Genomic DNA, 25,611 nt, shown 5'->3' with positions numbered 1-25,611 from the left:
GAGCGGTGCTGACTGTTTTTTTGGAGGGCTCGTCCGGGATTTGAACCCGGGACCTCTCGCACCCTAAGCGAGAATTATACCCCTAGACCAACGAGCCCACAGGCAGAGTGCATGTGGACCTCCAGACAGTTACTAATTGAAAGAGCCCATAATTCATAGTCTCATTGCTGAGCCTTATCATAGAAAAATGGCCACATCTGGTTGAAAAATCTATTTCAGTTCAGCGCAATGGATTCATGTTCAGCATCAGCAATTCAGCTTTTTGTGGTCAATCGAAGTGTACCTCAATCGTGTCATGAAAGACTATGCAACAATGTCAACTTACTGTTACTTTCAGAGGTGGTTTCATTCTGCAGTCAGAAATTCATGGACAACACTGCACAAAATAAATCCAGTTCAACCACCTGTGGCCTACTATGCCCGGGCTGCAATGCACTGTAAAGACAGTCATTTTGAACAAACGGTCAATCAAAATCCTGTTTTCAACATACTCATTATAACATCATAAACAAATGGAGTTTTCTTGGATTGCCTAAACAGTTGTAGGCATAGGTGGGCTAAAGACCGGCTGTAGCTCATTGGTTCATAAAACAATGACATTTCTTTGGACATAAACAGGTTTAACATTGAAATAAAGAAAAGCATTCTCTTTTCTATTTGTTGCTCTGACTATTTGCTAGGACATACATACGATACATTTCAAAAGGAGAGGACATGTTACCTTGCCAGACAATGGTTTCTTCTGGAAGCACATTTACACAAGTGAATGGACCAGTAATGCAAAAAGGAGTGAATGGTCCAGAATGTTTGGGGCGATTAACAATTATAAGTCTTCAGTGCATTCAAGACATTTTTCACTCAAAATCAAGAGCTGCAATTATATGTTGTGAAGCTTTCAAAATGTACAAAATTCGAGCGCGTCTAAATTTCAAAGCATATATGCATGTTCACTGAGAAGAAACAAATGCCAAAACACAGTCAATGCAGGAACTTCATTGCATTTAGCGAAACACTTTCATCACACAATGTAAAATAGACTTTACATGGCCACGATAGTCATTAACAAAAATGTCATTCATGAATACTGTCAAGAAAAAAAGCTGCACAAGAGCATAATGGGTAGCTCTATGACTGATTTGGGTTCTCAGTGGTTTAGCGCAGATCTCATGGTGTGAGGATGTCATCTTGTAATTGCGTATTGAGACAATGGCAAAGGCCAGAAATCCTAAGCACCAGCCAAAAGAACTGTGCTGACTGTTTTTTTGGAGGGCTCTTCCGAGATTTGAACCCGGGACCTCTCGCACCCTAAGCGAGAATCATACCCCTAGACCAACGAGCCCACAGGTAGAGTGCATGTGGACCTCCAGACAGTTACTAATTGAAAGAGCCCATAATTCATAGTCTCTTTGCTGAGCCTTATCATAGAAAAATGGCCACATCTGGTTGAAAAATCAATTTCAGTTCCGCGCAATGGATTCATGTTCAGCATCAGCAATTCAGCTTTTTGTGGTCAATCGAAGTGTACCTCAATGGTGTCATGAAAGACTATGCAACAATGTCAACTTACTGTTACTTTCAGAGGTGGTTTCATTCTGCAGTCAGAAATTCATGGACAGCACTGCACAAAATAAATCCAGTTCAACCACCTGTGGCCTACTATGCCCGGGCTGCAATGCACTGTAAAGACAGTCATTTTGAACAAACGGTCAATCAAAATCCTGTTTTCAACATACTCATTATAACATCATAAACAAATGGAGTTTTCTTGGATTGCCTAAACAGTTGTAGGCATAGGTGGGCTAAAGACCGGCTGTAGCTCATTGGTTCAAAAAACAATGACATTTCTTTGGACATAAACAGGTTTAACATTGAAATCAAAAAAAGCATTCTTGTTTTTATTTGTTGCTCTGACTATTTGCTAGGACATACATACGATACATTTCAAAAGGAGAGGACATGTTACCTTGCCAGACAATGGTTTCTTCTGGAAGCACATTTACACAAGTGAATGGACCAGTAATGCAAAAAGGTGTGAATGGTCCAGAATGTTTGGGACGATGAACAATAATAAGTCTTCAGTGCATTCAAGACATTTTTCACTCAAAATCAAGAGCTGCAATTATATGTTGTGAAGCTTTCAAAATGTACAAAATTCGAGCGCGTCTAAATTTCAAAGCATATATGTAGGTTCACTAAGAAGAAACAAATCCCAAAAAACAGTCAATGCAGGAACTTCATTGCATTTAGCGAAACACTTTCATCACACAATGTAAAATAGACTTTACATGGCCACGATAGTCATTAACAAAAATGTCATTCATGAATACTGTCAAGAAAAAAAGCTGCACAAGAGCATAATGGGTAGCTCTATGACTGATTTGGGTTCTCAGTGGTTTAGCGCAGATCTCATGGTGTGAGGATGTCATCTTGTAATTGCGTATTGAGACAATGGCAAAGGCCAGAAATCCTAAGCACCAGCCAAAAGCGCGGTGCTGACTGTTTTTTTGGAGGGCTCGTCCGGGATTTGAACCCGGGACCTCTCGCACCCTAAGCGAGAATCATACCCCTAGACCAACGAGCCCACAGGCAGAGTGTATGTGGACCTCCAGACAGTTACTAATTGAAAGAGCCCATAATTCATAGTCTCTTTGCTGAGCCTTATCATAGAAAAATGGCCACATCTGGTTGAAAAATCAATTTCAGTTCCGCGCAATGGATTCATGTTCAGCATCAGCAATTCAGCTTTTTGTGGTCAATCGAAGTGTACCTCAATCGTGTCATGAAAGACTATGCAACAATGTCAACTTACTGTTACTTTCAGAGGTGGTTTCATTCTGCAGTCAGAAATTCATGGACAACACTGCACAAAATAAATCCAGTTCAACCACCTGTGGCCTACTATGCCCGGGCTGCAATGCACTGTAAAGACAGTCATTTTGAACAAACGGTCAATCAAAATCCTGTTTTCAACATACTCATTATAACATCATAAACAAATGGAGTTTTCTTGGATTGCCTAAACAGTTGTAGGCATAGGTGGGCTAAAGACCGGCTGTAGCTCATTGGTTCATAAAACAATGACATTTCTTTGGACATAAACAGGTTTAACATTGAAATAAAGAAAAGCATTCTCGTTTTTATTTGTTGCTCTGACTATTTGCTAGGACATACATACGATACATTTCAAAAGGAGAGGACATGTTACCTTGCCAGACAATGGTTTCTTCTGGAAGCACATTTACACAAGTGAATGGACCAGTAATGCAAAAAGGAGTGAATGGTCCAGAATGTTTGGGGCGATTAACAATTATAAGTCTTCAGTGCATTCAAGACATTTTTCACTCAAAATCAAGAGCTGCAATTATATGTTGTGAAGCTTTCAAAATGTACCAAATTCGAGCGCGTCTAAATTTCAAAGCATATATGCATGTTCACTAAGAAGAAACAAATGCCAAAACACAGTCAATGCAGGAACTTCATTGCATTTAGCGAAACACTTTCATCACACAATGTAAAATAGACTTTACATGGCCACTATAGTCATTAACAAAAATGTCATTCATGAATACTGTCAAGAAAAAAAGCTGCACAAGAGCATAATGGGTAGCTCTATGACTGATTTGGGTTCTCAGTGGTTTAGCGCAGATCTCATGGTGTGAGGATGTCATCTTGTAATTGCGTATTGAGACAATGGCAAAGGCCAGAAATCCTAAGCACCAGCCAAAAGCGCGGTGCTGACTGTTTTTTTGGAGGGCTCGTCCGGGATTTGAACCCGGGACCTCTCGCACCCTAAGCGAGAATCATACCCCTAGACCAACGAGCCCACAGGCAGAGTGTATGTGGACCTCCAGACAGTTACTAATTGAAAGAGCCCATAATTCATAGTCTCTTTGCTGAGCCTTATCATAGAAAAATGGCCACATCTGGTTGAAAAATCAATTTCAGTTCCGCGCAATGGATTCATGTTCAGCATCAGCAATTCAGCTTTTTGTGGTCAATCGAAGTGTACCTCAATCGTGTCATGAAAGACTATGCAACAATGTCAACTTACTGTTACTTTCAGAGGTGGTTTCATTCTGCAGTCAGAAATTCATGGACAGCACTGCACAAAATAAATCCAGTTCAACCACCTGTGGCCTACTATGCCCGGGCTGCAATGCACTGTAAAGACAGTCATTTTGAACAAACGGTCAATCAAAATCCTGTTTTCAACATACTCATTATAACATCATAAACAAATTGAGTTTTCTTGGATTGCCTAAACAGTTGTAGGCATAGGTGGGCTAAAGACCGGCTGTAGCTGATTGGTTCAAAAAACAATGACATTTCTTTGGACATAAACAGGTTTAACAATGAAATCAAAAAAAGCATTCTTGTTTTTATTTGTTGCTCTGACTATTTGCTAGGACATACATACGATACATTTCAAAAGGAGAGGACATGTTACCTTGCCAGACAATGGTTTCTTCTGGAAGCACATTTACACAAGTGAATGGACCAGTAATGCAAAAAGGAGTGAATGGTCCAGAATGTTTGGGGCGATGAACAATAATAAGTCTTCAGTGCATTCAAGACATTTTTCACTCAAAATCAAGAGCTGCAATTATATGTTGTGAAGCTTTCAAAATGTACAAAATTCGAGCGCGTCTAAATTTCAAAGCATATATGTAGGTTCACTAAGAAGAAACAAATCCCAAAAAACAGTCAATGCAGGAACTTCATTGCATTTAGCGAAACACTTTCATCACACAATGTAAAATAGACTTTACATGGCCACGATAGTCATTAACAAAAATGTCATTCATGAATACTGTCAAGAAAAAAAGCTGCACAAGAGCATAATGGGTAGCTCTATGACTGATTTGGGTTCTCAGTGGTTTAGCGCAGATCTCATGGTGTGAGGATGTCATCTTGTAATTGCGTATTGAGACAATGGCAAAGGCCAGAAATCCTAAGCACCAGCCAAAAGAGCGGTGCTGACTGTTTTTTTGGAGGGCTCGTCCGGGATTTGAACCCGGGACCTCTCGCACCCTAAGCGAGAATTATACCCCTAGACCAACGAGCCCACAGGCAGAGTGCATGTGGACCTCCAGACAGTTACTAATTGAAAGAGCCCATAATTCATAGTCTCATTGCTGAGCCTTATCATAGAAAAATGGCCACATCTGGTTGAAAAATCTATTTCAGTTCAGCGCAATGGATTCATGTTCAGCATCAGCAATTCAGCTTTTTGTGGTCAATCGAAGTGTACCTCAATGGTGTCATGAAAGACTATGCAACAATGTCAACTTACTGTTACTTTCAGAGGTGGTTTCATTCTGCAGTCAGAAATTCATGGACAACACTGCACAAAATAAATCCAGTTCAACCACCTGTGGCCTACTATGCCCGGGCTGCAATGCACTGTAAAGACAGTCATTTTGAACAAACGGTCAATCAAAATCCTGTTTTCAACATACTCATTATAACATCATAAACAAATGGAGTTTTCTTGGATTGCCTAAACAGTTGTAGGCATAGGTGGGCTAAAGACCGGCTGTAGCTCATTGGTTCATAAAACAATGACATTTCTTTGGACATAAACAGGTTTAACATTGAAATAAAGAAAAGCATTCTCTTTTCTATTTGTTGCTCTGACTATTTGCTAGGACATACATACGATACATTTCAAAAGGAGAGGACATGTTACCTTGCCAGACAATGGTTTCTTCTGGAAGCACATTTACACAAGTGAATGGACCAGTAATGCAAAAAGGAGTGAATGGTCCAGAATGTTTGGGGCGATTAACAATTATAAGTCTTCAGTGCATTCAAGACATTTTTCACTCAAAATCAAGAGCTGCAATTATATGTTGTGAAGCTTTCAAAATGTACAAAATTCGAGCGCGTCTAAATTTCAAAGCATATATGCATGTTCACTGAGAAGAAACAAATGCCAAAACACAGTCAATGCAGGAACTTCATTGCATTTAGCGAAACACTTTCATCACACAATGTAAAATAGACTTTACATGGCCACGATAGTCATTAACAAAAATGTCATTCATGAATACTGTCAAGAAAAAAAGCTGCACAAGAGCATAATGGGTAGCTCTATGACTGATTTGGGTTCTCAGTGGTTTAGCGCAGATCTCATGGTGTGAGGATGTCATCTTGTAATTGCGTATTGAGACAATGGCAAAGGCCAGAAATCCTAAGCACCAGCCAAAAGAACTGTGCTGACTGTTTTTTTGGAGGGCTCTTCCGAGATTTGAACCCGGGACCTCTCGCACCCTAAGCGAGAATCATACCCCTAGACCAACGAGCCCACAGGCAGAGTGTATGTGGACCTCCAGACAGTTACTAATTGAAAGAGCCCATAATTCATAGTCTCTTTGCTGAGCCTTATCATAGAAAAATGGCCACATCTGGTTGAAAAATCAATTTCAGTTCCGCGCAATGGATTCATGTTCAGCATCAGCAATTCAGCTTTTTGTGGTCAATCGAAGTGTACCTCAATCGTGTCATGAAAGACTATGCAACAATGTCAACTTACTGTTACTTTCAGAGGTGGTTTCATTCTGCAGTCAGAAATTCATGGACAGCACTGCACAAAATAAATCCAGTTCAACCACCTGTGGCCTACTATGCCCGGGCTGCAATGCACTGTAAAGACAGTCATTTTGAACAAACGGTCAATCAAAATCCTGTTTTCAACATACTCATTATAACATCATAAACAAATGGAGTTTTCTTGGATTGCCTAAACAGTTGTAGGCATAGGTGGGCTAAAGACCGGCTGTAGCTCATTGGTTCAAAAAACAATGACATTTCTTTGGACATAAACAGGTTTAACATTGAAATCAAAAAAAGCATTCTTGTTTTTATTTGTTGCTCTGACTATTTGCTAGGACATACATACGATACATTTCAAAAGGAGAGGACATGTTACCTTGCCAGACAATGGTTTCTTCTGGAAGCACATTTACACAAGTGAATGGACCAGTAATTCAAAAAGGTGTGAATGGTCCAGAATGTTTGGGACGATGAACAATAATAAGTCTTCAGTGCATTCAAGACATTTTTCACTCAAAATCAAGAGCTGCAATTATATGTTGTGAAGCTTTCAAAATGTACAAAATTCGAGCGCGTCTAAATTTCAAAGCATATATGTAGGTTCACTAAGAAGAAACAAATCCCAAAAAACAGTCAATGCAGGAACTTCATTGCATTTAGCGAAACACTTTCATCACACAATGTAAAATAGACTTTACATGGCCACGATAGTCATTAACAAAAATGTCATTCATGAATACTGTCAAGAAAAAAAGCTGCACAAGAGCATAATGGGTAGCTCTATGACTGATTTGGGTTCTCAGTGGTTTAGCGCAGATCTCATGGTGTGAGGATGTCATCTTGTAATTGCGTATTGAGACAATGGCAAAGGCCAGAAATCCTAAGCACCAGCCAAAAGAGCGGTGCTGACTGTTTTTTTGGAGGGCTCGTCCGGGATTTGAACCCGGGACCTCTCGCACCCTAAGCGAGAATCATACCCCTAGACCAACGAGCCCACAGGCAGAGTGTATGTGGACCTCCAGACAGTTACTAATTGAAAGAGCCCATAATTCATAGTCTCTTTGCTGAGCCTTATCATAGAAAAATGGCCACATCTGGTTGAAAAATCAATTTCAGTTCCGCGCAATGGATTCATGTTCAGCATCAGCAATTCAGCTTTTTGTGGTCAATCGAAGTGTACCTCAATGGTGTCATGAAAGACTATGCAACAATGTCAACTTACTGTTACTTTCAGAGGTGGTTTCATTCTGCAGTCAGAAATTCATGGACAGCACTGCACAAAATAAATCCAGTTCAACCACCTGTGGCCTACTATGCCCGGGCTGCAATGCACTGTAAAGACAGTCATTTTGAACAAACGGTCAATCAAAATCCTGTTTTCAACATACTCATTATAACATCATAAACAAATGGAGTTTTCTTGGATTGCCTAAACAGTTGTAGGCATAGGTGGGCTAAAGACCGGCTGTAGCTCATTGGTTCAAAAAACAATGACATTTCTTTGGACATAAACAGGTTTAACATTGAAATCAAAAAAAGCATTCTTGTTTTTATTTGTTGCTCTGACTATTTGCTAGGACATACATACGATACATTTCAAAAGGAGAGGACATGTTACCTTGCCAGACAATGGTTTCTTCTGGAAGCACATTTACACAAGTGAATGGACCAGTAATGCAAAAAGGTGTGAATGGTCCAGAATGTTTGGGACGATGAACAATAATAAGTCTTCAGTGCATTCAAGACATTTTTCACTCAAAATCAAGAGCTGCAATTATATGTTGTGAAGCTTTCAAAATGTACAAAATTCGAGCGCGTCTAAATTTCAAAGCATATATGCATGTTCACTAAGAAGAAACAAATCCCAAAAAACAGTCAATGCAGGAACTTCATTGCATTTAGCGAAACACTTTCATCACACAATGTAAAATAGACTTTACATGGCCACGATAGTCATTAACAAAAATGTCATTCATGAATACTGTCAAGAAAAAAAGCTGCACAAGAGCATAATGGGTAGCTCTATGACTGATTTGGGTTCTCAGTGGTTTAGCGCAGATCTCATGGTGTGAGGATGTCATCTTGTAATTGCGTATTGAGACAATGGCAAAGGCCAGAAATCCTAAGCACCAGCCAAAAGCGCGGTGCTGACTGTTTTTTTGGAGGGCTCGTCCGGGATTTGAACCCGGGACCTCTCGCACCCTAAGCGAGAATCATACCCCTAGACCAACGAGCCCACAGGCAGAGTGTATGTGGACCTCCAGACAGTTACTAATTGAAAGAGCCCATAATTCATAGTCTCTTTGCTGAGCCTTATCATAGAAAAATGGCCACATCTGGTTGAAAAATCAATTTCAGTTCCGCGCAATGGATTCATGTTCAGCATCAGCAATTCAGCTTTTTGTGGTCAATCGAAGTGTACCTCAATGGTGTCATGAAAGACTATGCAACAATGTCAACTTACTGTTACTTTCAGAGGTGGTTTCATTCTGCAGTCAGAAATTCATGGACAGCACTGCACAAAATAAATCCAGTTCAACCACCTGTGGCCTACTATGCCCGGGCTGCAATGCACTGTAAAGACAGTCATTTTGAACAAACGGTCAATCAAAATCCTGTTTTCAACATACTCATTATAACATCATAAACAAATGGAGTTTTCTTGGATTGCCTAAACAGTTGTAGGCATAGGTGGGCTAAAGACCGGCTGTAGCTCATTGGTTCAAAAAACAATGACATTTCTTTGGACATAAACAGGTTTAACATTGAAATCAAAAAAAGCATTCTTGTTTTTATTTGTTGCTCTGACTATTTGCTAGGACATACATACGATACATTTCAAAAGGAGAGGACATGTTACCTTGCCAGACAATGGTTTCTTCTGGAAGCACATTTACACAAGTGAATGGACCAGTAATGCAAAAAGGTGTGAATGGTCCAGAATGTTTGGGACGATGAACAATAATAAGTCTTCAGTGCATTCAAGACATTTTTCACTCAAAATCAAGAGCTGCAATTATATGTTGTGAAGCTTTCAAAATGTACAAAATTCGAGCGCGTCTAAATTTCAAAGCATATATGTAGGTTCACTAAGAAGAAACAAATCCCAAAAAACAGTCAATGCAGGAACTTCATTGCATTTAGCGAAACACTTTCATCACACAATGTAAAATAGACTTTACATGGCCACGATAGTCATTAACAAAAATGTCATTCATGAATACTGTCAAGAAAAAAAGCTGCACAAGAGCATAATGGGTAGCTCTATGACTGATTTGGGTTCTCAGTGGTTTAGCGCAGATCTCATGGTGTGAGGATGTCATCTTGTAATTGCGTATTGAGACAATGGCAAAGGCCAGAAATCCTAAGCACCAGCCAAAAGAGCGGTGCTGACTGTTTTTTTGGAGGGCTCGTCCGGGATTTGAACCCGGGACCTCTCGCACCCTAAGCGAGAATCATACCCCTAGACCAACGAGCCCACAGGCAGAGTGTATGTGGACCTCCAGACAGTTACTAATTGAAAGAGCCCATAATTCATAGTCTCTTTGCTGAGCCTTATCATAGAAAAATGGCCACATCTGGTTGAAAAATCAATTTCAGTTCCGCGCAATGGATTCATGTTCAGCATCAGCAATTCAGCTTTTTGTGGTCAATCGAAGTGTACCTCAATGGTGTCATGAAAGACTATGCAACAATGTCAACTTACTGTTACTTTCAGAGGTGGTTTCATTCTGCAGTCAGAAATTCATGGACAGCACTGCACAAAATAAATCCAGTTCAACCACCTGTGGCCTACTATGCCCGGGCTGCAATGCACTGTAAAGACAGTCATTTTGAACAAACGGTCAATCAAAATCCTGTTTTCAACATACTCATTATAACATCATAAACAAATGGAGTTTTCTTGGATTGCCTAAACAGTTGTAGGCATAGGTGGGCTAAAGACCGGCTGTAGCTCATTGGTTCAAAAAACAATGACATTTCTTTGGACATAAACAGGTTTAACATTGAAATCAAAAAAAGCATTCTTGTTTTTATTTGTTGCTCTGACTATTTGCTAGGACATACATACGATACATTTCAAAAGGAGAGGACATGTTACCTTGCCAGACAATGGTTTCTTCTGGAAGCACATTTACACAAGTGAATGGACCAGTAATGCAAAAAGGTGTGAATGGTCCAGAATGTTTGGGACGATGAACAATAATAAGTCTTCAGTGCATTCAAGACATTTTTCACTCAAAATCAAGAGCTGCAATTATATGTTGTGAAGCTTTCAAAATGTACAAAATTCGAGCGCGTCTAAATTTCAAAGCATATATGCATGTTCACTAAGAAGAAACAAATCCCAAAAAACAGTCAATGCAGGAACTTCATTGCATTTAGCGAAACACTTTCATCACACAATGTAAAATAGACTTTACATGGCCACGATAGTCATTAACAAAAATGTCATTCATGAATACTGTCAAGAAAAAAAGCTGCACAAGAGCATAATGGGTAGCTCTATGACTGATTTGGGTTCTCAGTGGTTTAGCGCAGATCTCATGGTGTGAGGATGTCATCTTGTAATTGCGTATTGAGACAATGGCAAAGGCCAGAAATCCTAAGCACCAGCCAAAAGCGCGGTGCTGACTGTTTTTTTGGAGGGCTCGTCCGGGATTTGAACCCGGGACCTCTCGCACCCTAAGCGAGAATCATACCCCTAGACCAACGAGCCCACAGGCAGAGTGTATGTGGACCTCCAGACAGTTACTAATTGAAAGAGCCCATAATTCATAGTCTCTTTGCTGAGCCTTATCATAGAAAAATGGCCACATCTGGTTGAAAAATCAATTTCAGTTCCGCGCAATGGATTCATGTTCAGCATCAGCAATTCAGCTTTTTGTGGTCAATCGAAGTGTACCTCAATGGTGTCATGAAAGACTATGCAACAATGTCAACTTACTGTTACTTTCAGAGGTGGTTTCATTCTGCAGTCAGAAATTCATGGACAGCACTGCACAAAATAAATCCAGTTCAACCACCTGTGGCCTACTATGCCCGGGCTGCAATGCACTGTAAAGACAGTCATTTTGAACAAACGGTCAATCAAAATCCTGTTTTCAACATACTCATTATAACATCATAAACAAATGGAGTTTTCTTGGATTGCCTAAACAGTTGTAGGCATAGGTGGGCTAAAGACCGGCTGTAGCTCATTGGTTCAAAAAACAATGACATTTCTTTGGACATAAACAGGTTTAACATTGAAATCAAAAAAAGCATTCTTGTTTTTATTTGTTGCTCTGACTATTTGCTAGGACATACATACGATACATTTCAAAAGGAGAGGACATGTTACCTTGCCAGACAATGGTTTCTTCTGGAAGCACATTTACACAAGTGAATGGACCAGTAATGCAAAAAGGTGTGAATGGTCCAGAATGTTTGGGACGATGAACAATAATAAGTCTTCAGTGCATTCAAGACATTTTTCACTCAAAATCAAGAGCTGCAATTATATGTTGTGAAGCTTTCAAAATGTACAAAATTCGAGCGCGTCTAAATTTCAAAGCATATATGTAGGTTCACTAAGAAGAAACAAATCCCAAAAAACAGTCAATGCAGGAACTTCATTGCATTTAGCGAAACACTTTCATCACACAATGTAAAATAGACTTTACATGGCCACGATAGTCATTAACAAAAATGTCATTCATGAATACTGTCAAGAAAAAAAGCTGCACAAGAGCATAATGGGTAGCTCTATGACTGATTTGGGTTCTCAGTGGTTTAGCGCAGATCTCATGGTGTGAGGATGTCATCTTGTAATTGCGTATTGAGACAATGGCAAAGGCCAGAAATCCTAAGCACCAGCCAAAAGCGCGGTGCTGACTGTTTTTTTGGAGGGCTCGTCCGGGATTTGAACCCGGGACCTCTCGCACCCTAAGCGAGAATCATACCCCTAGACCAACGAGCCCACAGGCAGAGTGTATGTGGACCTCCAGACAGTTACTAATTGAAAGAGCCCATAATTCATAGTCTCTTTGCTGAGCCTTATCATAGAAAAATGGCCACATCTGGTTGAAAAATCAATTTCAGTTCCGCGCAATGGATTCATGTTCAGCATCAGCAATTCAGCTTTTTGTGGTCAATCGAAGTGTACCTCAATGGTGTCATGAAAGACTATGCAACAATGTCAACTTACTGTTACTTTCAGAGGTGGTTTCATTCTGCAGTCAGAAATTCATGGACAACACTGCACAAAATAAATCCAGTTCAACCACCTGTGGCCTACTATGCCCGGGCTGCAATGCACTGTAAAGACAGTCATTTTGAACAAACGGTCAATCAAAATCCTGTTTTCAACATACTCATTATAACATCATAAACAAATGGAGTTTTCTTGGATTGCCTAAACAGTTGTAGGCATAGGTGGGCTAAAGACCGGCTGTAGCTCATTGGTTCATAAAACAATGACATTTCTTTGGACATAAACAGGTTTAACATTGAAATAAAGAAAAGCATTCTCGTTTTTATTTGTTGCTCTGACTATTTGCTAGGACATACATACGATACATTTCAAAAGGAGAGGACATGTTACCTTGCCAGACAATGGTTTCTTCTGGAAGCACATTTACACAAGTGAATGGACCAGTAATGCAAAAAGGAGTGAATGGTCCAGAATGTTTGGGGCGATTAACAATTATAAGTCTTCAGTGCATTCAAGACATTTTTCACTCAAAATCAAGAGCTGCAATTATATGTTGTGAAGCTTTCAAAATGTACAAAATTCGAGCGCGTCTAAATTTCAAAGCATATATGCATGTTCACTAAGAAGAAACAAATGCCAAAACACAGTCAATGCAGGAACTTCATTGCATTTAGCGAAACACTTTCATCACACAATGTAAAATAGACTTTACATGGCCACGATAGTCATTAACAAAAATGTCATTCATGAATACTGTCAAGAAAAAAAGCTGCACAAGAGCATAATGGGTAGCTCTATGACTGATTTGGGTTCTCAGTGGTTTAGCGCAGATCTCATGGTGTGAGGATGTCATCTTGTAATTGCGTATTGAGACAATGGCAAAGGCCAGAAATCCTAAGCACCAGCCAAAAGCGCGGTGCTGACTGTTTTTTTGGAGGGCTCGTCCGGGATTTGAACCCGGGACCTCTCGCACCCTAAGCGAGAATCATACCCCTAGACCAACGAGCCCACAGGCAGAGCGTATGTGGACCTCCAGACAGTTACTAATTGAAAGAGCCCATAATTCATAGTCTCTTTGCTGAGCCTTATCATAGAAAAATGGCCACATCTGGTTGAAAAATCAATTTCAGTTCCGCGCAATGGATTCATGTTCAGCATCAGCAATTCAGCTTTTTGTGGTCAATCGAAGTGTACCTCAATCGTGTCATGAAAGACTATGCAACAATGTCAACTTACTGTTACTTTCAGAGGTGGTTTCATTCTGCAGTCAGAAATTCATGGACAACACTGCACAAAATAAATCCAGTTCAACCACCTGTGGCCTACTATGCCCGGGCTGCAATGCACTGTAAAGACAGTCATTTTGAACAAACGGTCAATCAAAATCCTGTTTTCAACATACTCATTATAACATCATAAACAAATGGAGTTTTCTTGGATTGCCTAAACAGTTGTAGGCATAGGTGGGCTAAAGACCGGCTGTAGCTCATTGGTTCATAAAACAATGACATTTCTTTGGACATAAACAGGTTTAACATTGAAATAAAGAAAAGCATTCTCGTTTTTATTTGTTGCTCTGACTATTTGCTAGGACATACATACGATACATTTCAAAAGGAGAGGACATGTTACCTTGCCAGACAATGGTTTCTTCTGGAAGCACATTTACACAAGTGAATGGACCAGTAATGCAAAAAGGAGTGAATGGTCCAGAATGTTTGGGGCGATTAACAATTATAAGTCTTCAGTGCATTCAAGACATTTTTCACTCAAAATCAAGAGCTGCAATTATATGTTGTGAAGCTTTCAAAATGTACAAAATTCGAGCGCGTCTAAATTTCAAAGCATATATGCATGTTCACTAAGAAGAAACAAATGCCAAAACACAGTCAATGCAGGAACTTCATTGCATTTAGCGAAACACTTTCATCACACAATGTAAAATAGACTTTACATGGCCACGATAGTCATTAACAAAAATGTCATTCATGAATACTGTCAAGAAAAAAAGCCGCACAAGAGCATAATGGGTAGCTCTATGACTGCTTTGGGTTCTCAGTGGTTTAGCGCAGATCTCATGGTGTGAGGATGTCATCTTGTAATTGCGTATTGAGACAATGGCAAAGGCCAGAAATCCTAAGCACCAGCCAAAAGCGCGGTGCTGACTGTTTTTTTGGAGGGCTCGTCCGGGATTTGAACCCGGGACCTCTCGCACCCTAAGCGAGAATCATACCCCTAGACCAACGAGCCCACAGGCAGAGCGTATGTGGACCTCCAGACAGTTACTAATTGAAAGAGCCCATAATTCATAGTCTCTTTGCTGAGCCTTATCATAGAAAAATGGCCACATCTGGTTGAAAAATCTATTTCAGTTCAGCGCAATGGATTCATGTTCAGCATCAGCAATTCAGCTTTTTGTGGTCAATCGAAGTGTACCTCAATCGTGTCATGAAAGACTATGCAACAATGTCAACTTACTGTTACTTTCAGAGGTGGTTTCATTCTGCAGTCAGAAATTCATGGACAACACTGCACAAAATAAATCCAGTTCAACCACCTGTGGCCTACTATGCCCGGGCTGCAATGCACTGTAAAGACAGTCATTTTGAACAAACGGTCAATCAAAATCCTGTTTTCAACATACTCATTATAACATCATAAACAAATGGAGTTTTCTTGGATTGCCTAAACAGTTGTAGGCATAGGTGGGCTAAAGACCGGCTGTAGCTCATTGGTTCATAAAACAATGACATTTCTTTGGACATAAACAGGTTTAACATTGAAATAAAGAAAAGCATTCTCGTTTTTATTTGTTGCTCTGACTATTTGCTAGGACATACATACGATACATTTCAAAAGGAGAGGACATGTTACCTTGCCAGACAATGGTTTCTTCTGGAAGCACATTTACACAAGTGAATGGACCAGTAATGCAAAAAGGAGTGAATGGTCCAGAATGTTTGGGGCGATTAACAATTATAAGTCTTCAGTGCATTCAAGACATTTTTCACTCAAAATCAAGAGCTGCAATTATATGTTGTGAAGCTTTCAAAATGTACAAAATTCGAGCGCGTCTAAATTTCAAAGCATATATGCATGTTCACTAAGAAGAAACAAATGCCAAAACACAGTCAATGCAGGAACTTCATTGCATTTAGCGAAACACTTTCATCACACAATGTAAAATAGACTTTACATGGCCACGATAGTCATTAACAAAAATGTCATTCATGAATACTGTCAAGAAAAAAAGCCGCACAAGAGCATAATGGGTAGCTCTATGACTGCTTTGGGTTCTCAGTGGTTTAGCGCAGATCTCATGGTGTGAGGATGTCATCTTGTAATTGCGTATTGAGACAATGGCAAAGGCCAGAAATCCTAAGCACCAGCCAAAAGCGCGGTGCTGACTGTTTTTTTGGAGGGCTCGTCCGGGATTTGAACCCGGGACCTCTCGCACCCTAAGCGAGAATCATACCCCTAGACCAACGAGCCCACAGGCAGAGCGTATGTGGACCTCCAGACAGTTACTAATTGAAAGAGCCCATAATTCATAGTCTCTTTGCTGAGCCTTATCATAGAAAAATGGCCACATCTGGTTGAAAAATCTATTTCAGTTCAGCGCAATGGATTCATGTTCAGCATCAGCAATTCAGCTTTTTGTGGTCAATCGAAGTGTACCTCAATCGTGTCATGAAAGACTATGCAACAATGTCAACTTACTGTTACTTTCAGAGGTGGTTTCATTCTGCAGTCAGAAATTCATGGACAACACTGCACAAAATAAATCCAGTTCAACCACCTGTGGCCTACTATGCCCGGGCTGCAATGCACTGTAAAGACAGTCATTTTGAACAAACGGTCAATCAAAATCCTGTTTTCAACATACTCATTATAACATCATAAACAAATGGAGTTTTCTTGGATTGCCTAAACAGTTGTAGGCATAGGTGGGCTAAAGACCGGCTGTAGCTCATTGGTTCATAAAACAATGACATTTCTTTGGACATAAACAGGTTTAACATTGAAATAAAGAAAAGCATTCTCGTTTTTATTTGTTGCTCTGACTATTTGCTAGGACATACATACGATACATTTCAAAAGGAGAGGACATGTTACCTTGCCAGACAATGGTTTCTTCTGGAAGCACATTTACACAAGTGAATGGACCAGTAATGCAAAAAGGAGTGAATGGTCCAGAATGTTTGGGGCGATTAACAATTATAAGTCTTCAGTGCATTCAAGACATTTTTCACTCAAAATCAAGAGCTGCAATTATATGTTGTGAAGCTTTCAAAATGTACAAAATTCGAGCGCGTCTAAATTTCAAAGCATATATGCATGTTCACTAAGAAGAAACAAATGCCAAAACACAGTCAATGCAGGAACTTCATTGCATTTAGCGAAACACTTTCATCACACAATGTAAAATAGACTTTACATGGCCACGATAGTCATTAACAAAAATGTCATTCATGAATACTGTCAAGAAAAAAAGCTGCACAAGAGCATAATGGGTAGCTCTATGACTGATTTGGGTTCTCAGTGGTTTAGCGCAGATCTCATGGTGTGAGGATGTCATCTTGTAATTGCGTATTGAGACAATGGCAAAGGCCAGAAATCCTAAGCACCAGCCAAAAGCGCGGTGCTGACTGTTTTTTTGGAGGGCTCGTCCGGGATTTGAACCCGGGACCTCTCGCACCCTAAGCGAGAATCATACCCCTAGACCAACGAGCCCACAGGCAGAGTGTATGTGGACCTCCAGACAGTTACTAATTGAAAGAGCCCATAATTCATAGTCTCTTTGCTGAGCCTTATCATAGAAAAATGGCCACATCTGGTTGAAAAATCTATTTCAGTTCCGCGCAATGGATTCATGTTCAGCATCAGCAATTCAGCTTTTTGTGGTCAATCGAAGTGTACCTCAATGGTGTCATGAAAGACTATGCAACAATGTCAACTTACTGTTACTTTCAGAGGTGGTTTCATTCTGCAGTCAGAAATTCATGGACAACACTGCACAAAATAAATCCAGTTCAACCACCTGTGGCCTACTATGCCCGGGCTGCAATGCACTGTAAAGACAGTCATTTTGAACAAACGGTCAATCAAAATCCTGTTTTCAACATACTCATTATAACATCATAAACAAATGGAGTTTTCTTGGATTGCCTAAACAGTTGTAGGCATAGGTGGGCTAAAGACCGGCTGTAGCTCATTGGTTCATAAAACAATGACATTTCTTTGGACATAAACAGGTTTAACATTGAAATAAAGAAAAGCATTCTCGTTTTTATTTGTTGCTCTGACTATTTGCTAGGACATACATACGATACATTTCAAAAGGAGAGGACATGTTACCTTGCCAGACAATGGTTTCTTCTGGAAGCACATTTACACAAGTGAATGGACCAGTAATGCAAAAAGGAGTGAATGGTCCAGAATGTTTGGGGCGATTAACAATTATAAGTCTTCAGTGCATTCAAGACATTTTTCACTCAAAATCAAGAGCTGCAATTATATGTTGTGAAGCTTTCAAAATGTACAAAATTCGAGCGCGTCTAAATTTCAAAGCATATATGCATGTTCACTAAGAAGAAACAAATGCCAAAACACAGTCAATGCAGGAACTTCATTGCATTTAGCGAAACACTTTCATCACACAATGTAAAATAGACTTTACATGGCCACGATAGTCATTAACAAAAATGTCATTCATGAATACTGTCAAGAAAAAAGGCTGCACAAGAGCATAATGGGTAGCTCTATGACTGATTTGGGTTCTCAGTGGTTTAGCGCAGATCTCATGGTGTGAGGATGTCATCTTGTAATTGCGTATTGAGACAATGGCAAAGGCCAGAAATCCTAAGCACCAGCCAAAAGCGCGGTGCTGACTGTTTTTTTGGAGGGCTCGTCCGGGATTTGAACCCGGGACCTCTCGCACCCTAAGCGAGAATCATACCCCTAGACCAACGAGCCCACAGGCAGAGTGTATGTGGACCTCCAGACAGTTACTAATTGAAAGAGCCCATAATTCATAGTCTCTTTGCTGAGCCTTATCATAGAAAAATGGCCACATCTGGTTGAAAAATCTATTTCAGTTCAGCGCAATGGATTCATGTTCAGCATCAGCAATTCAGCTTTTTGTGGTCAATCGAAGTGTACCTCAATCGTGTCATGAAAGACTATGCAACAATGTCAACTTACTGTTACTTTCAGAGGTGGTTTCATTCTGCAGTCAGAAATTCATGGACAACACTGCACAAAATAAATCCAGTTCAACCACCTGTGGCCTACTATGCCCGGGCTGCAATGCACTGTAAAGACAGTCATTTTGAACAAACGGTCAATCAAAATCCTGTTTTCAACATACTCATTATAACATCATAAACAAATGGAGTTTTCTTGGATTGCCTAAACAGTTGTAGGCATAGGTGGGCTAAAGACCGGCTGTAGCTCATTGGTTCATAAAACAATGACATTTCTTTGGACATAAACAGGTTTAACATTGAAATAAAGAAAAGCATTCTCGTTTTTATTTGTTGCTCTGACTATTTGCTAGGACATACATACGATACATTTCAAAAGGAGAGGACATGTTACCTTGCCAGACAATGGTTTCTTCTGGAAGCACATTTACACAAGTGAATGGACCAGTAATGCAAAAAGGAGTGAATGGTCCAGAATGTTTGGGGCGATTAACAATTATAAGTCTTCAGTGCATTCAAGACATTTTTCACTCAAAATCAAGAGCTGCAATTATATGTTATGAAGCTTTCAAAATGTACAAAATTCGAGCGCGTCTAAATTTCAAAGCATATATGCATGTTCACTAAGAAGAAACAAATGCCAAAACACAGTCAATGCAGGAACTTCATTGCATTTAGCGAAACACTTTCATCACACAATGTAAAATAGACTTTACATGGCCACGATAGTCATTAACAAAAATGTCATTCATGAATACTGTCAAGAAAAAAAGCCGCACAAGAGCATAATGGGTAGCTCTATGACTGATTTGGGTTCTCAGTGGTTTAGCGCAGATCTCATGGTGTGAGGATGTCATCTTGTAATTGCGTATTGAGACAATGGCAAAGGCCAGAAATCCTAAGCACCAGCCAAAAGCGCGGTGCTGACTGTTTTTTTGGAGGGCTCGTCCGGGATTTGAACCCGGGACCTCTCGCACCCTAAGCGAGAATCATACCCCTAGACCAACGAGCCCACAGGCAGAGTGTATGTGGACCTCCAGACAGTTACTAATTGAAAGAGCCCATAATTCATAGTCTCTTTGCTGAGCCTTATCATAGAAAAATGGCCACATCTGGTTGAAAAATCTATTTCAGTTCAGCGCAATGGATTCATGTTCAGCATCAGCAATTCAGCTTTTTGTGGTCAATCGAAGTGTACCTCAATGGTGTCATGAAAGACTATGCAACAATGTCAACTTACTGTTACTTTCAGAGGTGGTTTCATTCTGCAGTCAGAAATTCATGGACAACACTGCACAAAATAAATCCAGTTCAACCACCTGTGGCCTACTATGCCCGGGCTGCAATGCACTGTAAAGACAGTCATTTTGAACAAACGGTCAATCAAAATCCTGTTTTCAACATACTCATTATAACATCATAAACAAATGGAGTTTTCTTGGATTGCCTAAACAGTTGTAGGCATAGGTGGGCTAAAGACCGGCTGTAGCTCATTGGTTCATAAAACAATGACATTTCTTTGGACATAAACAGGTTTAACATTGAAATAAAGAAAAGCATTCTCGTTTTTATTTGTTGCTCTGACTATTTGCTAGGACATACATACGATACATTTCAAAAGGAGAGGACATGTTACCTTGCCAGACAATGGTTTCTTCTGGAAGCACATTTACACAAGTGAATGGACCAGTAATGCAAAAAGGAGTGAATGGTCCAGAATGTTTGGGGCGATTAACAATTATAAGTCTTCAGTGCATTCAAGACATTTTTCACTCAAAATCAAGAGCTGCAATTATATGTTGTGAAGCTTTCAAAATGTACAAAATTCGAGCGCGTCTAAATTTCAAAGCATATATGCATGTTCACTAAGAAGAAACAAATGCCAAAACACAGTCAATGCAGGAACTTCATTGCATTTAGCGAAACACTTTCATCACACAATGTAAAATAGACTTTACATGGCCACGATAGTCATTAACAAAAATGTCATTCATGAATACTGTCAAGAAAAAAAGCCGCACAAGAGCATAATGGGTAGCTCTATGACTGATTTGGGTTCTCAGTGGTCTAGCGCAGATCTCATGGTGTGAGGATGTCATCTTGTAATTGCGTATTGAGACAATGGCAAAGGCCAGAAATCCTAAGCACCAGCCAAAAGCGCGGTGCTGATTGTTTTTTTGGAGGGCTCGTCCGGGATTTGAACCCGGGACCTCTCGCACCCTAAGCGAGAATCATACCCCTAGACCAACGAGCCCACAGGCAGAGTGTATGTGGACCTCCAGACAGTTACTAATTGAAAGAGCCCATAATTCATAGTCTCTTTGCTGAGCCTTATCATAGAAAAATGGCCACATCTGGTTGAAAAATCTATTTCAGTTCAGCGCAATGGATTCATGTTCAGCATCAGCAATTCAGCTTTTTGTGGTCAATCGAAGTGTACCTCAATCGTGTCATGAAAGACTATGCAACAATGTCAACTTACTGTTACTTTCAGAGGTGGTTTCATTCTGCAGTCAGAAATTCATGGACAACACTGCACAAAATAAATCCAGTTCAACCACCTGTGGCCTACTATGCCCGGGCTGCAATGCACTGTAAAGACAGTCATTTTGAACAAACGGTCAATCAAAATCCTGTTTTCAACATACTCATTATAACATCATAAACAAATGGAGTTTTCTTGGATTGCCTAAACAGTTGTAGGCATAGGTGGGCTAAAGACCGGCTGTAGCTCATTGGTTCATAAAACAATGACATTTCTTTGGACATAAACAGGTTTAACATTGAAATAAAGAAAAGCATTCTCGTTTTTATTTGTTGCTCTGACTATTTGCTAGGACATACATACGATACATTTCAAAAGGAGAGGACATGTTACCTTGCCAGACAATGGTTTCTTCTGGAAGCACATTTACACAAGTGAATGGACCAGTAATGCAAAAAGGAGTGAATGGTCCAGAATGTTTGGGGCGATTAACAATTATAAGTCTTCAGTGCATTCAAGACATTTTTCACTCAAAATCAAGAGCTGCAATTATATGTTGTGAAGCTTTCAAAATGTACAAAATTCGAGCGCGTCTAAATTTCAAAGCATATATGCATGTTCACTAAGAAGAAACAAATGCCAAAACACAGTCAATGCAGGAACTTCATTGCATTTAGCGAAACACTTTCATCACACAATGTAAAATAGACTTTACATGGCCACGATAGTCATTAACAAAAATGTCATTCATGAATACTGTCAAGAAAAAAAGCCGCACAAGAGCATAATGGGTAGCTCTATGACTGATTTGGGTTCTCAGTGGTCTAGCGCAGATCTCATGGTGTGAGGATGTCATCTTGTAATTGCGTATTGAGACAATGGCAAAGGCCAGAAATCCTAAGCACCAGCCAAAAGCGCGGTGCTGACTGTTTTTTTGGAGGGCTCGTCCGGGATTTGAACCCGGGACCTCTCGCACCCTAAGCGAGAATCATACCCCTAGACCAACGAGCCCACAGGCAGAGTGTATGTGGACCTCCAGACAGTTACTAATTGAAAGAGCCCATAATTCATAGTCTCTTTGCTGAGCCTTATCATAGAAAAATGGCCACATCTGGTTGAAAAATCTATTTCAGTTCAGCGCAATGGATTCATGTTCAGCATCAGCAATTCAGCTTTTTGTGGTCAATCGAAGTGTACCTCAATCGTGTCATGAAAGACTATGCAACAATGTCAACTTACTGTTACTTTCAGAGGTGGTTTCATTCTGCAGTCAGAAATTCATGGACAACACTGCACAAAATAAATCCAGTTCAACCACCTGTGGCCTACTATGCCCGGGCTGCAATGCACTGTAAAGACAGTCATTTTGAACAAACGGTCAATCAAAATCCTGTTTTCAACATACTCATTATAACATCATAAACAAATGGAGTTTTCTTGGATTGCCTAAACAGTTGTAGGCATAGGTGGGCTAAAGACCGGCTGTAGCTCATTGGTTCATAAAACAATGACATTTCTTTGGACATAAACAGGTTTAACATTGAAATAAAGAAAAGCATTCTCGTTTTTATTTGTTGCTCTGACTATTTGCTAGGACATACATACGATACATTTCAAAAGGAGAGGACATGTTACCTTGCCAGACAATGGTTTCTTCTGGAAGCACATTTACACAAGTGAATGGACCAGTAATGCAAAAAGGAGTGAATGGTCCAGAATGTTTGGGGCGATTAACAATTATAAGTCTTCAGTGCATTCAAGACATTTTTCACTCAAAATCAAGAGCTGCAATTATATGTTATGAAGCTTTCAAAATGTACAAAATTCGAGCGCGTCTAAATTTCAAAGCATATATGCATGTTCACTAAGAAGAAACAAATGCCAAAACACAGTCAATGCAGGAACTTCATTGCATTTAGCGAAACACTTTCATCACACAATGTAAAATAGACTTTACATGGCCACGATAGTCATTAACAAAAATGTCATTCATGAATACTGTCAAGAAAAAAAGCCGCACAAGAGCATAATGGGTAGCTCTATGACTGATTTGGGTTCTCAGTGGTTTAGCGCAGATCTCATGGTGTGAGGATGTCATCTTGTAATTGCGTATTGAGACAATGGCAAAGGCCAGAAATCCTAAGCACCAGCCAAAAGCGCGGTGCTGACTGTTTTTTTGGAGGGCTCGTCCGGGATTTGAACCCGGGACCTCTCGCACCCTAAGCGAGAATCATACCCCTAGACCAACGAGCCCACAGGCAGAGTGTATGTGGACCTCCAGACAGTTACTAATTGAAAGAGCCCATAATTCATAGTCTCTTTGCTGAGCCTTATCATAGAAAAATGGCCACATCTGGTTGAAAAATCTATTTCAGTTCAGCGCAATGGATTCATGTTCAGCATCAGCAATTCAGCTTTTTGTGGTCAATCGAAGTGTACCTCAATGGTGTCATGAAAGACTATGCAACAATGTCAACTTACTGTTACTTTCAGAGGTGGTTTCATTCTGCAGTCAGAAATTCATGGACAACACTGCACAAAATAAATCCAGTTCAACCACCTGTGGCCTACTATGCCCGGGCTGCAATGCACTGTAAAGACAGTCATTTTGAACAAACGGTCAATCAAAATCCTGTTTTCAACATACTCATTATAACATCATAAACAAATGGAGTTTTCTTGGATTGCCTAAACAGTTGTAGGCATAGGTGGGCTAAAGACCGGCTGTAGCTCATTGGTTCATAAAACAATGACATTTCTTTGGACATAAACAGGTTTAACATTGAAATAAAGAAAAGCATTCTCGTTTTTATTTGTTGCTCTGACTATTTGCTAGGACATACATACGATACATTTCAAAAGGAGAGGACATGTTACCTTGCCAGACAATGGTTTCTTCTGGAAGCACATTTACACAAGTGAATGGACCAGTAATGCAAAAAGGAGTGAATGGTCCAGAATGTTTGGGGCGATTAACAATTATAAGTCTTCAGTGCATTCAAGACATTTTTCACTCAAAATCAAGAGCTGCAATTATATGTTGTGAAGCTTTCAAAATGTACAAAATTCGAGCGCGTCTAAATTTCAAAGCATATATGCATGTTCACTAAGAAGAAACAAATGCCAAAACACAGTCAATGCAGGAACTTCATTGCATTTAGCGAAACACTTTCATCACACAATGTAAAATAGACTTTACATGGCCACGATAGTCATTAACAAAAATGTCATTCATGAATACTGTCAAGAAAAAAAGCCGCACAAGAGCATAATGGGTAGCTCTATGACTGATTTGGGTTCTCAGTGGTTTAGCGCAGATCTCATGGTGTGAGGATGTCATCTTGTAATTGCGTATTGAGACAATGGCAAAGGCCAGAAATCCTAAGCACCAGCCAAAAGCGCGGTGCTGACTGTTTTTTTGGAGGGCTCGTCCGGGATTTGAACCCGGGACCTCTCGCACCCTAAGCGAGAATCATACCCCTAGACCAACGAGCCCACAGGCAGAGTGTATGTGGACCTCCAGACAGTTACTAATTGAAAGAGCCCATAATTCATAGTCTCTTTGCTGAGCCTTATCATAGAAAAATGGCCACATCTGGTTGAAAAATCTATTTCAGTTCAGCGCAATGGATTCATGTTCAGCATCAGCAATTCAGCTTTTTGTGGTCAATCGAAGTGTACCTCAATCGTGTCATGAAAGACTATGCAACAATGTCAACTTACTGTTACTTTCAGAGGTGGTTTCATTCTGCAGTCAGAAATTCATGGACAACACTGCACAAAATAAATCCAGTTCAACCACCTGTGGCCTACTATGCCCGGGCTGCAATGCACTGTAAAGACAGTCATTTTGAACAAACGGTCAATCAAAATCCTGTTTTCAACATACTCATTATAACATCATAAACAAATGGAGTTTTCTTGGATTGCCTAAACAGTTGTAGGCATAGGTGGGCTAAAGACCGGCTGTAGCTCATTGGTTCATAAAACAATGACATTTCTTTGGACATAAACAGGTTTAACATTGAAATAAAGAAAAGCATTCTCGTTTTTATTTGTTGCTCTGACTATTTGCTAGGACATACATACGATACATTTCAAAAGGAGAGGACATGTTACCTTGCCAGACAATGGTTTCTTCTGGAAGCACATTTACACAAGTGAATGGA

At 40.0% G+C, this 25,611-nt stretch overlaps 19 non-coding genes across 19 annotated transcripts; all 19 read right to left on the bottom strand.

Annotated features, from left to right (window-relative positions):
* Nucleotides 1-25: 25 nt before the first annotated feature.
* trnap-agg (transfer RNA proline (anticodon AGG)) lies at nucleotides 26-97 on the bottom strand. The gene has a single exon. It is a non-coding gene; the product is annotated as a tRNA-Pro (tRNA).
* A 2,412-nt stretch (nucleotides 98-2,509) lies between these two features.
* trnap-agg (transfer RNA proline (anticodon AGG)) lies at nucleotides 2,510-2,581 on the bottom strand. Its single transcript has one exon. It is a non-coding gene; the product is annotated as a tRNA-Pro (tRNA).
* A 1,170-nt stretch (nucleotides 2,582-3,751) lies between these two features.
* Nucleotides 3,752-3,823, bottom strand: trnap-agg (transfer RNA proline (anticodon AGG)). The gene has a single exon. It is a non-coding gene; the product is annotated as a tRNA-Pro (tRNA).
* Nucleotides 3,824-4,993: 1,170 nt separating this feature from the next.
* On the bottom strand, nucleotides 4,994-5,065 carry trnap-agg (transfer RNA proline (anticodon AGG)). The gene has a single exon. It is a non-coding gene; the product is annotated as a tRNA-Pro (tRNA).
* Nucleotides 5,066-7,477: 2,412 nt separating this feature from the next.
* trnap-agg (transfer RNA proline (anticodon AGG)) lies at nucleotides 7,478-7,549 on the bottom strand. Its single transcript has one exon. It is a non-coding gene; the product is annotated as a tRNA-Pro (tRNA).
* Nucleotides 7,550-8,719: 1,170 nt separating this feature from the next.
* trnap-agg (transfer RNA proline (anticodon AGG)) lies at nucleotides 8,720-8,791 on the bottom strand. Its single transcript has one exon. It is a non-coding gene; the product is annotated as a tRNA-Pro (tRNA).
* Nucleotides 8,792-9,961: 1,170 nt separating this feature from the next.
* Nucleotides 9,962-10,033, bottom strand: trnap-agg (transfer RNA proline (anticodon AGG)). The gene has a single exon. It is a non-coding gene; the product is annotated as a tRNA-Pro (tRNA).
* A 1,170-nt stretch (nucleotides 10,034-11,203) lies between these two features.
* trnap-agg (transfer RNA proline (anticodon AGG)) lies at nucleotides 11,204-11,275 on the bottom strand. The gene has a single exon. It is a non-coding gene; the product is annotated as a tRNA-Pro (tRNA).
* A 1,170-nt stretch (nucleotides 11,276-12,445) lies between these two features.
* trnap-agg (transfer RNA proline (anticodon AGG)) lies at nucleotides 12,446-12,517 on the bottom strand. The gene has a single exon. It is a non-coding gene; the product is annotated as a tRNA-Pro (tRNA).
* Nucleotides 12,518-13,687: 1,170 nt separating this feature from the next.
* trnap-agg (transfer RNA proline (anticodon AGG)) lies at nucleotides 13,688-13,759 on the bottom strand. Its single transcript has one exon. It is a non-coding gene; the product is annotated as a tRNA-Pro (tRNA).
* A 1,170-nt stretch (nucleotides 13,760-14,929) lies between these two features.
* On the bottom strand, nucleotides 14,930-15,001 carry trnap-agg (transfer RNA proline (anticodon AGG)). The gene has a single exon. It is a non-coding gene; the product is annotated as a tRNA-Pro (tRNA).
* A 1,170-nt stretch (nucleotides 15,002-16,171) lies between these two features.
* Nucleotides 16,172-16,243, bottom strand: trnap-agg (transfer RNA proline (anticodon AGG)). The gene has a single exon. It is a non-coding gene; the product is annotated as a tRNA-Pro (tRNA).
* A 1,170-nt stretch (nucleotides 16,244-17,413) lies between these two features.
* Nucleotides 17,414-17,485, bottom strand: trnap-agg (transfer RNA proline (anticodon AGG)). The gene has a single exon. It is a non-coding gene; the product is annotated as a tRNA-Pro (tRNA).
* A 1,170-nt stretch (nucleotides 17,486-18,655) lies between these two features.
* Nucleotides 18,656-18,727, bottom strand: trnap-agg (transfer RNA proline (anticodon AGG)). Its single transcript has one exon. It is a non-coding gene; the product is annotated as a tRNA-Pro (tRNA).
* Nucleotides 18,728-19,897: 1,170 nt separating this feature from the next.
* On the bottom strand, nucleotides 19,898-19,969 carry trnap-agg (transfer RNA proline (anticodon AGG)). The gene has a single exon. It is a non-coding gene; the product is annotated as a tRNA-Pro (tRNA).
* A 1,170-nt stretch (nucleotides 19,970-21,139) lies between these two features.
* trnap-agg (transfer RNA proline (anticodon AGG)) lies at nucleotides 21,140-21,211 on the bottom strand. The gene has a single exon. It is a non-coding gene; the product is annotated as a tRNA-Pro (tRNA).
* Nucleotides 21,212-22,381: 1,170 nt separating this feature from the next.
* trnap-agg (transfer RNA proline (anticodon AGG)) lies at nucleotides 22,382-22,453 on the bottom strand. The gene has a single exon. It is a non-coding gene; the product is annotated as a tRNA-Pro (tRNA).
* Nucleotides 22,454-23,623: 1,170 nt separating this feature from the next.
* trnap-agg (transfer RNA proline (anticodon AGG)) lies at nucleotides 23,624-23,695 on the bottom strand. Its single transcript has one exon. It is a non-coding gene; the product is annotated as a tRNA-Pro (tRNA).
* Nucleotides 23,696-24,865: 1,170 nt separating this feature from the next.
* Nucleotides 24,866-24,937, bottom strand: trnap-agg (transfer RNA proline (anticodon AGG)). Its single transcript has one exon. It is a non-coding gene; the product is annotated as a tRNA-Pro (tRNA).
* Between the last annotated feature and the right edge of the window lie 674 nt (nucleotides 24,938-25,611).

The sequence above is a fragment of the Conger conger genome, chromosome 15 (genome assembly GCF_963514075.1).
Source record: "Conger conger chromosome 15, fConCon1.1, whole genome shotgun sequence".
NCBI classification, from domain to species: Eukaryota; Metazoa; Chordata; class Actinopteri; order Anguilliformes; family Congridae; genus Conger; species Conger conger.
Note: the sequence above shows the minus strand (reverse complement) of the source record. Positions and strands in the feature narration are given on the sequence as shown.